This window comes from Staurois parvus, unplaced genomic scaffold (genome assembly GCF_062004578.1).
Source record: "Staurois parvus isolate SC_StPar_1 unplaced genomic scaffold, SC_StPar_1.0 ptg000030l, whole genome shotgun sequence".
NCBI classification, from domain to species: domain Eukaryota; kingdom Metazoa; phylum Chordata; class Amphibia; order Anura; family Ranidae; genus Staurois; species Staurois parvus.
In genome coordinates this window covers 9,229,599-9,245,746 of record NW_028317826.1, presented here as the reverse complement: position 1 = coordinate 9,245,746, position 16,148 = coordinate 9,229,599, and the positions used below count along the sequence as shown (strand labels likewise).

At 45.6% G+C, this 16,148-nt stretch overlaps 1 long non-coding RNA gene across 1 annotated transcript in view; it reads right to left on the bottom strand.

Annotated features, from left to right (window-relative positions):
• The window catches only part of LOC149470875 (uncharacterized), a 63,880-nt gene extending 61,132 nt beyond the window's left edge, over nucleotides 1–2,748 (bottom strand). The window contains exon 1 of the long non-coding RNA XR_016307830.1: nucleotides 2,548–2,748. This is a non-coding gene — a long non-coding RNA (uncharacterized LOC149470875). The remainder of the gene's footprint in view (nucleotides 1–2,547) is intronic.
• Nucleotides 2,749–16,148: the final 13,400 nt, after the last annotated feature.

Below are 16,148 nucleotides of genomic sequence, written 5' to 3'. Positions count from 1 at the left end.
AAGAAATGGCAGTGATCCCACTAAGGGATAAGAAACAAAGTGAATCAGTGAAACCACGCCTTGCAGTAAACGTACAAAAAGGGAAGAGGAATCAGAATATAAACGCATGTATACCTACATGGTCAAGGATAACTGGTGAATAAGAACAATAGCAGTGATCCCTCTAAGGGACAAACAAAGTGAATCCGTGAAACCACAAATTGTGGTACTTGTGAAAAAAGAAAGAAGTCAGGCTCACCGCCTGTAAATCACTAACAATCACTAAATGTACACAATTGTGACCCCCCTACTGGGGATAAGTGAACAGAAAAATAGGCTATAGTGCCTATAAATAATGAAGGGATTTGTAACCCCAAATGGGGGGTTCTGAATAAGCAGAGAAATAAGTGACGGCAAACAGTGCCTCACACTCTCCGTGTATCCACAAACATAAATAAACATGGATAATCCACCAATCAACATGAACAAAAAAACCAAAACACAAAATTATTAACGTGTCCTAAAAGGTGAAATAAATGTCCAATCTATAAAAGGTGTCCAGAACCATCCATATGGTGGAGGTGTTCTGTAGTCCTGTGATCACCATAAATGTGCAACAGGATACTATAAATCCCACTCTAGGTGCAATGGCCCCTCACCTCCATGCGGTGACCCTGCAGGGTTAAAACACCTTATGGTAATCAAACACCACTAAGGTTGAAGTTATCGCTATCTCATCACAACTGAGCCATCACTTCTAGGACCACTGAGAGGAGGCTGCATGCGGGACCTTGCCCACCAGAGAGGGAACTGACACAGCGGTGGACCTGACATCCGTTGGAGAGAGTCCGGGTTCCAGACCAGTGGTGTTTGATTATCATAAGGTGTTTTAACCCTGCAGGGTCACCGCATGGAGGTGAGGGGCCATTGCACCTAGAGTGGGATTTATAGTATCCTGTTGCACATTTATGGTGATCACAGGACTACAGAACACCTCAACCATTTGGATGGTTCTGGACACCTTCTATAGATTGGACATTTATTTCACCTTTTAGGACACGTTAATAATTTTGTGTTTTGGTTTTTCTGTTCATGTTGATTGGTCTATTATCCACTGTTTATTTATGTTTGTGGATACACGGAGAGTGTGAGGCACTGTTTGCCGTCACTTATTTCTCTGCTTATTCAGAACCCCCCATTTGGGGTTACAAATCCCTTCATTATTTATAGGTTTTCTGTTCACTTATCCCCAGTAGGGGGGTCACAATTGTGTACATTTAGTGATTGTTAGTGATTTACAGGCGGTGAGCCTGACTTCTTTCTTTTTTCACAAGTACCACAATTTGTGGTTTCACGGATTCACTTTGTTTGTCCCTTAGTGGGATCACTGCTATTGTTCTTATTCACCAGTTAACCTTGAGCATGTAGGTATACATGCGTTTATAATCTGATTCCTCTTCCCTTTTTCGTACGTTTACCACAAGGAGTGGTTTCACTGATTCACTTTGTTTCTTATCCCTTAGTGGGATCACTGCCATTTCTTTCACATCAGTTGGTTTTGGGAATGTAATGCATACATGCGTTTATGTCACCACATGATATGTATTTACTGGTGTTGTGTAATAGGCGCATATCCAGTACCACGGCATTCATTATATGTATGTGTATTTAATTATTGTATTTATAGATTTTTTTATGTTGATTTCACCCATTTAGGAGAGGCGGTGTAGATGTTTAGTTTGGGGTTGATGTCACTTATGCTGTTAATATAGTCACTGGGTATTATAGTATTGTTCACTCATTTATTTACTGTTCATCACTTATTCACATTGGGATTTACATATAGTTTAGTTATTAGAGCAGCACCTCAATTTACACTTTGGATTGTCCATTTCTGGTAGATGGTTAGGTACTAGCAGCTTTAGCCACAGGTTCACCTAAGCCCAGGAGGACTACGAATATTGTCTATGCTCAGTGGAGTGTCATCGGGAGCTGCTTGCTAGGACCTGGAAGAGAAAGCTGTCTCCAATGATGGCGGCACAAGGCCCTGTGGGTTCAGCTTTCAGCAGATTACAGCAGGGCAATGCTGCAGTTGATGGCTGGGTATGTTATTTAAGTTCACCCCAGCACACAAGGTAGGAGGGGGTTTACAGTAAAATTAAACCTGGGGGGGGTTAAGTTCCACTTTAACCTGTTGTCACCCAAATTACACATATTTGCAGCTGCAAGGGCGGGCTTTAACACCCACACATGTGCGTTGTTGGGCAGCCAATGTTTCTGTGCTGAGAACAAGCTCACTGCAAGCTCCCAGCACAGACACTGGGCTGTCAAAGACAGCTCTCGACCCTCACTAATAATCCATAGCCAGTGGAACGACTCCTGATCATGTGACCACTATGACAGCCAAACACAGTAGTCACATGATCGAAAATCTTCCCGCCCCCCAGAACTTTGTACAAGGACACCGGAGCAGGCGGAAAAGGGTTAAAGGGACTTCAGATGAGACATTTTTGTGGTCATTTAGCTCGTGAGATAAACAATATAAAGTCAAAGACACAACAAACTGACCTTTTCTGCTAGCCAGCCCATGTGCCGAATTTCATGACTTCCAGAGATTCCGTTTTTTCTCAGCTGAGTTTGGACTTCGGCCATCACCTTGGGAAGAAGTTCTGTCACCACCCCATGAATTGCGTTGAACCAGGTCTGGGCCGCCGCAGGATCTTTTGCTCGCAGCACCGCAGTATGCTTGGCATCAGGTGAATGCAGTTCTAGATGTCTGCAATACAGAACACATGCGTTTACAGCGGGAAATCCCAGGATCTTCTTATAATCCCCTGTTCATAGCTCTGGAGTTTTAGGATATTTTGCCACACACAGTTGAATAAAAACTGTACATCTTTGGACTAATCTCCAGACAGATATAATAGACACAAATGAATGCAGCACTGTATTCATTAACCCCTTCTTCCCAGCCTTTTAAGAGATAGTAACACCGCAGCATCGTCACCTGTTTGCTCAGCTTCCGCACCATGTGATCACTGTGATTGGATGCCAAAGTGATTAGATAATTGGAAGCTCATCCTACCGGCTTCCAATTGTCAGTGACGATACTGTCAGAGTGCTGGGGGCATGCTGCCAACACAAAACAGGTATGTGTATACGAGGAGGCACAGAATACGGCCAATCTCTGTGCTGCCACATATATACATACATCTGACAGGAAGGGCTTAATAAATCTTGAAATGTGTGTTTTAATGCCACTAGTGGAAGTGCCTGAAATTGATTTGGTATCAGCCTCTTACTATGCAGCAGCACTGGAAGAAGAAGGGGCAGAACCGAGAGCCAATCAGGGGTGCTGCATGCACATGTACTAACATAGAACATACTGATAGGAGAAGAGATCAGAGAGATGACCTAATCAGTCTGCTGCTGTTGTTTCACCATCCAATCAGACGGTTGGGGGTGAACAGAGGACACCACTGTATTTCCTATCTGTAAGTAGTCTTGTCTGCTTGGCTGTGCTGTCTGGCAGAGCTGTGGAAATCCCAGGAATGAATGAACAGATATAAAAATCTTCTGACAGGCAAAACATTTCTCATATATGTATTTAGAGTACAGCTTTCTAGGACTGTGAGTGTACTCCATGCACCTAGAGATGACAGTATCCACCCTAACTGCTTTAAGGAACAACATGTACTGTATATAATAACAAAATAAATCACATATAATAACCATGACAGTCTGCCTAAGGTGGCAACAAACAGGCCCCAGAAATAAAAACTGGGCACCTCATCTGTGGGAATACAAAGAAACCAATGAGATGTAGATATGAGTGCGTTTTGTATGATTGTGCGCTCTTCTTTCTTCCTATTATGTAAGTACCGGTCGGGTTTTAATAAAGAACATTTTTTTATGGCAGAACATTATTGCAGATCCCTTTGGCTTTTCTTTGGAGAGACACTGCATACTGAATTTGTGAGGAAGGTTTGTTTTCTGCCCGGTATATTGTGTCTCCTGGAGGTTGGACGTTCATATGGATATAGCCAGTGTTGCTGAAAGGGATATACCTCTATATATAATATATCTCTAAAAATCTGAGTAACGGGTCATTCCAGACAAAGTGTAGAAAAACAGCGTACTTTGATTAAAAAGTTCATTGGAGAGGAGAAAACATATAAATAAGTGCAGAAACTGATAGGCTGCTCAGCTAAAATGATCTCAAATGCTGTAAAATGGAAACCAAAACGTGAAAGTAAACAGAAAACTGCCATTTGAATGGATCGAATGTATCAAAAGCCGCAGAGAGGTCAAGTAGTAAGAGTACGGAGTAGTGGTCATTGGTTGGGATGACTACGGAGTAGTGGTCATTGGTTGGGATGACTACGGAGTAGTGGTCATTGGTTGGGATGAGTACGGAGTAGTGGTCATTGGTTGGGATGAGTACGGAGTAGTGGTCATTGGTTGGGATGAGTACGGAGTAGTGGCCATTGGTTGGAATGAGTACGGAGTAGTGGCCATTGGTTGGGATGAGTACGGAGTAGTGGCCATTGGTTGGGATGAGTACGGAGTAGTGGTCATTGGTTGGGATGAGTACAGAGCAGTGGCCATTGGTTGGGATGAGTACGGAGCAGTGGCCATTGGTTGGGATGAGTATGGAGCAGTGGCCATTGGTTGGGATGAGTACAGAGTAGTGGCCATTGGTTGGGATGAGTACGGAGTAGTGGCCATTGTTTGGGATGAGTACGGAGTAGTGGCCATTGGTTGGGATGAGTACGGAGTAGTGGCCATTGGTTTTAGCAGTTAGTAGATCATTGGTGAGTTAGACTTTTGGTAAAAGATGGTAAAGACCTGTTCCTACCAAAACCCAGGCTCATGATATTTCCAAAGTTCTCGGTTGAGCTTGTCTTGTACTGCTTGAGAGATTACTGCAGAGTACGCTGCAACTTGCAAGCTCACTAGATAACAAAAGCATTTTTTGTGCAATTATTGAACAGGTATAACGGAACACTTTCAATTATTATCTAATAGATCAAAGGGGAACAAATAAGAGACGTTGTCTCCTAAACTGTATCTAGACCTAAATTGATGGCATGTTCAGATCAAAGGAAAGCTTATTGATATGCACATAAAAGAACACGTCCAAATACTTTATTCATGACAATAATATTGATAGGACATCCAGTATTTATCAGTGAAAAAGGCAAACACTGCTAGCAGGCTGCATTTACACTGCTGCAGGGGCTCCTGTGGAACAAGGCGAGACCCTGTTGTCAAGCTGACAGCCGGTCCAGGTGGATTTTGCTGGACAGAACATGACACCGTTGGTCTACAAGGTATGCCCAAAGTACAGTTACCCTGACATGGGCATGCATGGGCCCCTTAGGAAGCTGGGGCCTCAGGTAGTTGCCTGAACTACTCCAATGGAGATCTGACAAAGGTCATGCTGACTCTCTTCTTTTAAATGGAATGAATCAGAGATTTAGAACAGACAATTTATGACTGTGTTAATCTAAATAAGTGTTTTGGGTTAGTGAATTGGAAGGTCCAAATATATAAACTGAAGCATTGTAAATCACACTGCATTTTTATGTAGCCTTTTATAGGACCATTAAAACAAGAAAGGCTCCCACCAGGAAAAAGTGTAGCCTGCAGCAGCTATTCTCATCCAGGGCTCCATGAAACCCTAGGATACCTCTAGAGCAGTGGCCTCAAAACTGCAGCACACGGGCCGAATGTGGCCCTTTGTTTACTTTACATATGGCCCTTTAGGCACTATTCCTTCCACTGATATGAGATGCTATTCCTCCCACTGTGACCCACAGAAGAATTAATTCTTGACCCCAACAATGGCATACTATTCCTTCCACTGACACCAATGATGGAGCACTAATCCTTCCACTGACACCAATGACGGGACACTATTCATCCCTTTAACAGTAAAGATGGACCACTGTTTACTCCCACTAATGCCAGGAGATTTTCTACTTCCACTGGCCACAGTCCGACCCCCCTAAAGTCTGAATGACAGTAAACTGGCCCTTTGTTTAGAAAGTTTGAAGACCCCTGCTTCAGAGCAGGGGTCTCCAAACTGTGGCCCTTTGCATACCTTTCTCTGGCCCTTGGGGTACTATTCCTCCCACTGATATGAGGCACTATTCCTCCCACTGACAATTGGGCAATAATTCCTGCACTGTCACCAACAGTAGGGAACCATTCCTCCAATTGAAACCAATGATGGAGCATTATACCTTCCACAGACACCAATTATGGAGCACGATTCCATCCACAGACATCAATGATGGAGCACTATTCCCTCCACAGACACCAATGATGGAGCACTATTTCCTCCACAGACACCAATGATGGAGCACTATTCCCTCCACAGACAACAATGATGGAGCAATATTCCCTCCACAGACATCAATGATGGAGCACTATTCCCTCCACAGACATCAATGATGGAGCACTATTCATTCCACAGACACCAATGATGGAGCACTATTCCCTCCACAGACATCAATGATGGAGCACTATTCCCTCCACAGACATCAATGACGGAGCACTATTCCCTCCACAGACACCAACGATGGAGCACTATTCCTTCCACAGACACCAATAATGGAGCATAAATTCGTTTTTAAACTTTACTTCACTATGGGCATTTTTTCTTGATCCCCTGTGAGGAGCACCTTTTCTCCCAGATATCGTTCTTGCACAGTGGAGGAACAGTGCTCTTTTGGTGGAGCAGTGATCGTTTTCTACCATCTAGTGGATTTCTTCTGCCCAGCTCTGTACCGTCGTGAGGATCTTCACTGACCAAGGGAATGCATCTACCCTTTCCATGCGGATGACTACTCTATGAGCTCCATCTTGGCTACATTGCACTTATAATGTGCACTTCTGGTTAGTGTGCATTGTTACCCTAGGTCACCGTTGTTGGGACTTTTTTTGATCACTTTTATCTATTGTGACACATTTATATATTCTCCTAGCGCTGCACTTTGATTTTATTTTCATGTGAGGATTATTTTGGTTATCCTGTGTGCCTCAGCTACTTGTACATTTAAAGCGCTCGCTTATTATTCTCTGTTTTATAATGATGGAGCACTATTCCCTCCACAGACATCAATGATGGAGCACTATTCCCTCCACAGACATCAATGATGGAGCACTATTCCCTCCACAGACACCAATGATGGAGCACTATTCCCTCCACAGACATCAATGATGGAGCACTATTCCCCCCACAGACATCAGTGATGGAGCACTATTCCCTCCACAGACATCAATGATGGAGCACTATTCCCTCCACAGACATCAATGATGGAGCACTATTCCCTCCACAGACATCAATGATGGAGCATTATTCCCTCCACAGACATCAATGATGGAGCACTATTCCCTCCACAGACATCAATGATGGAGCACTATTCCCTCCACAGACATCAGTGATGGAGCACTATTCTCTCCACAGACATCATTCATGGAGCACTATTCCCTCCACAGACATCAATGATGGAGCACTATTCCCTCCACAGACAACAGTGATGGAGCACTATTCCCTCCACAGACATCAATGATGGAGCACTATTCCCTCCAGACATCAATGATGGAGCACTATTCCCTCCACAGACATAAATGATGGAGCACTATTCCCTCCACAGACATCAGTGATGGAGCACTATTCTCTCCACAGACATCATTCATGGAGCACTATTCCCTCCACAGACATCAATGATGGAGCACTATTCACTCCACAGACATCAATGATGGAGCACTATTACCTCCACAGACACCAATGATGGAGCACTATTCCCTCCACAGACATCAATGATCGGACACTATATCTCCCACAGACATCAATGATGGAGCACTATTCCCACCACAGACATCAATGATGGAGCACTATTCCCTCCACAGACATCAATGATGGAGCACTATTCCCTCCACAGACATCAGTGATGGAGCACTATTCCCTCCACAGACATCAATGATGGAGCACTATTCCCTCCACAGACATCAATGATGGAGCACTATTCCCTCCACAGACACCAATGATGGAGCACTATTCCCTCCACAGACACCAATGATGGAGCACTATTCCCTCCACAGACATCAATGATCGGACACTATATCTCCCACAGACATCAGTGATGGAACACTATTCCCTCCACAGACATCAGTGATGGAGCACTATTCCCTCCACAGACATCAATGATGGAGCACTATTCCCTCCAGACATCGATGATGGAGCACTATTCCCTCCACAGACATCAATGATGGAGCACTATTCCCTCCACAAACATCAATGATGGAGCACTATTCCCTCCACAGACATCAATGATGGAGCACTATTCCCTCCACAGACACCAATGATGGAGCACTATTCCCTCCACAGACATCAATGATGGAGCACTATTCCCTCCACAGACATCAGTGATGGAGCACTATTCCCTCCACAGACATCAATGATGGAGCACTATTCCCTCCACAGACATCAATGATGGAGCACTATTCCCTCCACAGACATCAATGATGGAGCACTATTCCCTCCACAGACATCAATGATGGAGCACTATTCCCTCCACAGACATCGATGATGGAGCACTATTCCCTCCACAGACATCAATGATGGAGCACTATTCCCTCCACAGACATCAATGATCGGACACTATTTCTCCCACTGACACTAACAATGGGGCACTAATAGTTCCCCTATTACCAAAGATAGGACATTGTTTACTCCCACTGACGCCGGGACATTTTCAGCTCCCTCTAGCCATGGCAGGGGATCCCTTAGCTATAGCTGCTTGGCTCCCATGTGATGGTGCCTGCACAGTTCTGGGGCCAACGTCACTATGAAGGGCCAGTGGCATGATACCAATTATGTTTTTAGCTGTCTTTAAGGGGGGCAATCAGCACTGCAAATGGGGCATTTTTCAAATTGATCCCCAAGTAACTGTTTTTAGCAGGGTTTCCTCGACGTCTGAAATATATTTCAAGGGTTTCACTGTTGAAAAAAGGTGAGAAAGGCTGGTCTACAGGGCATGCCACCTCTCATTGCAGCTCTGCAATAATCTCAGGAAGGAGAGCATGCTAACAAAAGAACAGAGCACACAGTAACTGTAATACATGCAGCTACACAATACCAAAAATGACACAAACCCATGGGCTCAAAGGGCTTCATAATACATCTCCATGGTCTTGGGGATGGTCCTTCCATCACCAGACTCACTCATCTTCATGGAGGCAAAGAGAGGACCTAGTATGCCCAAGCCACTCAAAGTCAGTAATGTAACCGGCTCACTGGATGACAGCACAAGGAACAGTATTCAGGACCATTAGACCCCCCCTGTGCTGCCACCACTTACATATTTTGGGACATCTGTCCAGTAAGCCGCTCATAGTTGGGACTTCGGCCGAGTATAGTTACACTCATCACAAAGACCATCAGGAGGCATTAATAAATCCTCTGATCCCAGAGCAAGCTTTCATCTTTTACATGTTCTCTACTTATTCCAGTTACTTGCTGCAAGGTGTGCTGTGTTGTTTAGGTGTTATAGCGCATACTGCATGACTAGCGCAACTAGATTTCATGTTTTATTGTTACCGGGAAACCACATCAACCCAATGAGAACGCACTGCTAACGGCGCACAAAACCACGTATATTGTCACAATGCAGAGTGTGAATCCGGCCGTACTGCACGTGTTGGGTGAATGTAAATGTCATCACTGGTAACATTTGTCATGAAGTCATGGCTGGTGGGAGGGGCTAGCAGGGTGCTGTACATAGTTCCCAGAAAACATCAGGGCCCCTCCTCAGTACTCCCCCCAAGAGGCCTCAGCCCTGATGCAATCAGTGGGCTGGCTCCTGAGGGAGTTCTGGAAATATCAATCTGCCTGGCTGTGTGGGTGTCAGTCTGGTGTAGTGAACATTCCTATGCAGATGTCTCTAGGTAACGCTGACATGTGATGTGGAGCTTCTATGCCTGAAAGAACTGAAATCCAATGAATGAAAGCAGTGGGCCAGGGACAGTAAGGTTGGGGAGAAAAGTGCTAGATGATGCCGGATGTCCTCCAGCCAGGAAATGAGGAAGGCTCGGTTTAACTTTCTGCAGCTTTTAATACAAACTGTATGAATCTCACAGAGCGCAGTAGCATCAGAGTTAGATATTTCCGTAGAGGAGCTGAGCGTTTTACAACTGTGCAATACTGAAGATAAGAGTGGAGTTCAAGTGTTACTAAACCCCGGACCCGGCATTCACTATATCCGGTCTCCCAGGACCCTGCATTCACTATATCCGCTCTCCCCGGACCCTGCATTCACTATATCCGGTCTCCCTGAACCCTGCATTCATTGTATCCGCTCTCCCTGGACCCGGCATTCACTATATCCGGTCTCCCCGAACCCTGCATTCACTATATCCACTCTCCCCGGACCCCGCATTCACTATATCCGCTCTCCCCAGACCCCACATTCACTATATCCGCTCTCCCCGGACCCCGCATTCACTATATCCGCTCTCCCCGGACCCCGCATTCACTATATCCGCTCTCCCCGGACCCCGCATTCACTGTATCTGCTCTCCCCGGACCCTGCATTCACTATATCCGCTCTCCCCGGACCCCGCATTTACTATATCCGCTCTCCCCGGACCCTGCATTCACTATATCCGCTCTCCCCGGACCCCGCATTCACTATATCCGCTCTCCCCGGACCCTGCATTCACTATATCCGCTCTCCCCGGACCCAGCATTCACTATATCCGCTCTCCCCAGACCCTGCATTCACTATATCTGGCCTCCCCGGACCCTGCATCCACTATATCCGCTCTCCCCAGGACCCTGCAATCACTATATCCGCTCTCCCACAGTACACACAGCATGGAAATACAATTATTTTAGTAAATATAAACTGCTAAATACCTTTTCTCATCAGCAATATATAGCAGTCTTATGACTTCTCTCAGTGTCTAACCCAGCAGTGGTTAAAGCTTGTAGGAGTTTTCATTCTCCTCCGACTGTCCTATGAGACTACAGGACCCCTGACCCTCTGTCTGGACAATGCTGATCACATGCACTCTCCTAACAAAAAAAAACAAAAAACCTCTCTATCAATACACACCAAACTGAGCATCGGCTGCTGGTCGCCACCATCTTGGATGTTGACTTCAAGCTGTAAATCAAGTGACACACTATAGTATTCCGTCTCCTCCATAAAAGGTTATATAGTGAGGGGAGGAGCAGAGGAGCTGGGCCAGCACACATAGTAATTAGACACTCGCAGTAGAGGGGGAGGGTATGGTATGCAAGAAGGGAGGGGGCTGTGCTAATCACATTTTTTAGCTTCAAAGACACATTGCAGGTGAATAAAAACTAATTCACAGAAAGTAAAAACACCAGAAGTAGGCATATAAAACACTGTGTGTGCTCTGACCTGTCATTTGTTTAAGGTGGTGACAGGGTCTCTTTAACCGCTTCAATACGGATGCACGTATATATACACAGCCTGGTACTGAAGTGGTTATACCGGGACAATGGCTGAGGCGACAACCATGATCACGTATCATTTTTCAGTGCCAACGATTCTCTTTTATGTAAAAGTAATCTGAGCGACTATGCGCCGTTGGATTACTTTTCAGGTGGAAGAAGGGGGTCTCATCCCCTCCCCCCGCCACCTTTCCCGTGTATCTTGTGCAATCGGGAAGCCCGGCAAAGATGCAACCGGTGGCATCGGCTCCCCCACACACAATGGGAGGAACTGATGTTGTTCTTCCCACTATGTGAAATGAGAAACTGGAAGCAACAAGGATTCTGTCACTTCCAGCTCTGGGTTTACTCTCCGCCTGCCAGCCGGGGAAGCAGCCAATCAGACCAATCTGTGGAGAAATCTGGGGTCTGATAGAAGAGGACCTGTCATGGCCCATGTGATCATAAAGGATGTTGTTCATCCCTTCTGATAGCAATGAAAGTGAAAAAAAGAAATAATAAAAATAAAACAACCCCCATCCCCCTCGTGCTTACATGCAAAGGTGAACACACGTGTCGGCCCTGCATGCACATGTACACAGCGATCGCACGACACATGCGAGGTATCACCGCCAACGTCACACCAATAATTCCAGCACCAAATCTCCTCTGGAACTCTCATTTGGTAACCTGTAAAGACTTGTAAACCGTTGGGTAGCTGGATGTAATCATTCACTTTTCCCTCAGGGGGTCTCTTAGGCTTGCTGATCCCTGTCTGTAATATGGATGGATGGATTTCTCCCTCTATCCTCCAGGGGGCTTTCCACTTCCTCCACCTTTCCTCTTTATTCCTCCATATTGTTGGTGACCATGAAAAAAAGAATACATATAGTGCCTTATCTTTCTGTAAAAGGTTTATTTATACTGCATAAGTACTTCACTCACATATCTATATATTAAATGTGTTTCTGAAATAGTAACCATCCTCTGTGTGTGCTCTGCACACTATCTGTACTCGCCGTGTGATTCCTAATAGCGTCGTGACGTCAGAGCCCCTCCTTTTAAACCGTTGCCTATGGATAAACTAAAGTACCGGTTTGCCGCCATTTCATTGGTGTGCGCAGTTTTAAAGCATGTCTTGTGTGGTATCTATTTACTCGGCATAACATCATCTTTTATATTTTACAAAGAAATTGGGTATTATATTGTGTTTGTGTTCACTAAAATTCATTAAAGTGTTTTTTTTCCCCAAAAATATGCTTTTGAAAAACCACTGTGCAAATACCACGCGACATAAAATATTGTAACCCCCGTCATTTTATTCTCTAGGGCCTCTGCTTAAAAAAATATAATGTGTGGGGGTTCTAAGTAATTATCTAGCAAAAAAAGAGAATTTTTCCATGTAGGAGAGGAATGTCAGAATTGGCCCAGTAGGCAAGTGGATAAATAATAAACATGTCTATACTTACCTGCGGTTTGCACAGAGCAGCCCGGATCCTCCTCTTCTCGGGTCCCCCCGCAGGCTCTCCTGGCTCATCCTGTCGGGTGCCCTCACAGAAAACAGCTTGCTATGGGGGCACCCACTGCTCCGTGTGTCCATTCACACACGGAGCCACGGCTTAGCCCCACCCTCTCTATCTCCTCATTGGCTGACTGGCTGTGATTGATAGCAGTAGGAGTCAATGGCTCCTGCTTGCTGTCTCAGCCAATGCGGAGGCAGAGACCTGGGACAGCGAGGCTGTCATTCATATTGCTGGATCTCGATGGGGCTCAGCTAAGTATTGGGGGGATGGGGGCACTGCTGCACAAAGAAGGCTTTTTACATTCATCCATAGAATACATAAAGGTAAAAATCCTTCAGACTTTACAGCCACTTTAAGGAGAACTGCAGTGCCATCTGAAGAGCAATCCATATTTTAAGAGGACATTTGAAAGGCATTGAGGAGGCGAGATATCACCTCCTCACTGCCTGATATTACCCTGTAATGCTGCACTCCAGCCCTGCAATTGCATGCACTGAACTCAATGGGTGAGTTTGGCAGAAGGTACCGCCTGTCAAAATCTGCTCCCCACAGTAAAAATGCCAAAACATTGCAGCCATGCATGCGTACAGCCCCAGCTGGCTGTATTGTGCCAAGCTGAGTGGGCAGTAAAACTTCAGCTCAACTTTTTGTTTTTAACACCCCCAAACCACCCACCTGAAAGAGACAATAGAAGAAACATACCCAGGTTAATCCCACCCACTGCCATTTCCTTCACTTCTGTGCTGGGAAACAAAGGCAATACTAGGTAGCCCCAGGTATGAAGAAGCATGTGACTTACCCCATGTGACCGTGCTGGGCCAATCAGCAATGTGTCATCTACAATCCCCATGACTTGAAGCTTATACTGGACTCTCCTATCAGCAGCTGAACGGAGCGGCGGAGAGGTACAAGGAAAGTCAGTATGGAGTATGCTGCTGGGGAGAAGTGCATTAAAGGGAACTTGTTGTTGCTTTGCCCTGCATAGTCTGAGCACAGACATCCATGAAGGAAGTGGGCGGTAAAATAAGTACGCGGGAGAGTCAGTCTTCCTATAACCACCTAAAACTACAAGATCCGTTTAGGTGGGCTGACCCCCAGAAGTGTCTCCTATGTCTCGGGGACGGCGCTCTCTTTCCCGGCGTAGTGTGTGGCACTTATACCGTGGAGGTAATCATGGCTGCATTTGTAATGACCTCCACCTACTTATCACAGCAGAGACTCCGGAGAGGGAAGCAGCATGAGTTACATGAACATTGCTGAAATCTTCAGCTCCCTCTGTGCGGCCGGGTCGTTCTAATATTAAATCGCATCCGTCCCACTGAGGCCATTCTGATTGACTTCGCATTCTTTCTCCACTGATATTTTAATGCGAGTGGCTGGAACCGGCAGAAATGATGTTATAGGACAGAGGACGATGGCTGGGGGACCTCACGGCGGGAATATCACATTTGTGTATTTATAAAGGACATCAAATACAATCTATCAATGACGAGGGTTACATTAGATCCAAACCCAACCTCTAAAACCTGATAACCCCTCCCCCCCCCTCCTGGCAGCCCTTTAGCTGGGTCTTAACACCGGGAGGTGATCACTAATCATGTGATCACGGTGATTGGCTACCACTGTGGTCACATGATAGGGATCCCATCCCTCCGTCTCCTGAACATAAACAGAGATTGGGAGTTGTTTGTGACAACTGAGAGTTGCTGGGCTGGGAGTGAGCCGGCTCTCCGACCCCTCCGCTGTCACAATACAATACGGCAGCAGGGAGGATTCCCCAATCCACCTCCAATGTGTGGATGGGGGAAGCCCTTCTTTCTTTTCCACTGCTCACCCACTACTTTTAACTGCCTCATACTCAGAATCTGAGTCTGACAGAGAGAGATCCCCGCTACTCTCGTCCGTCATACTCAGCATCTGGAAAGCCTCCTCGCTGGTGTATCATTGTTTACACAAGTTTATGCTGCATTGCTGATGTTCACTGGTACAGATGTCTATCACTGGTACAGATGTCTATCACTGGTACAGATGTCTATCACTGGTACAGATGTGTATCTCTGGTACAGATGTTCATCACTGGTACAGATGTTCATCACTGGTACAGATGTCTATCACTGGTACAAATGTCTATCACTGGTACAGATGTCTATCACTGGTACAGATGTGTATCTCTGGTACAGATGTATATCACTGGTACAGATGTGTATCACTGGTACAGACGTCTATCACTGGTACAGATGTATATCACTGGTACAGATGTGTATCTCTGGTTCAGATGTGGATTTAACACTGCTAATTTGTGACAGATATTGATCACTGGTACAGATGTATATCACTGGTACAGATGTCTATGTCTGGTACAGATGTATATCACTGGTACAGATGTGTATCACTGGTACAGATGTGTATCTCTGGTTCAGATGTGGATTTAACACTGATAATCTGTGACAGATATTGATCACTGGTACAGATGTGGATTTTACTCTGCTGTGCTGTGACAGATGTTATTCACTGGTACTGATGTGGATTTTACACTAGTGCTGTGTGACAGATATTGAGCACTGCTAAACTGACAGATGTGGATTTGACACTGGTACGCTGTGACAGATGTGGATCACTGGTGCAGATGTGGATTTTACGCTGGTACACCGTGAAAGATGTTATTCACTGGTACTGACAGATGTGGATTTGACACTGGCAGGCCATGAGCGATGTTGATCACTGGTACAGAAATGGATGACCACTGGTACAGATGTGGCTTTTACGCTGGTAAGCTGTGACAGATGTGGATCACTGGTATAGATGTGGAATTTACACTGGTATGAGTGACAGAGGTGGATCACTGGTACAGATGTGTATGACCACTGGTACTGTGACAGATGTGGATCACTGGTGCACTGACAGCTGTGTGGGGGACACTATGGGGTGATGTGTGTGTTTTACACAGATCGGCTCCGCTTCTCACTAGCGGGCTCTGTGTGAGGAGAGGCAGAGCAAATCAACAGACTGGTGGCTTTGTGGACATCACATGATGGCTGTGATTGGACACAGACATCATGTGATCAGAAGGGCCAATCAGAGAGCTTTTCTGACATGTGGCGTTGTGCTGTGTCCATTGGACACAGGCACACGGAGAGCGCACAGCTGCGTGGCCACGTTCTGAGTGACGTTCAGGA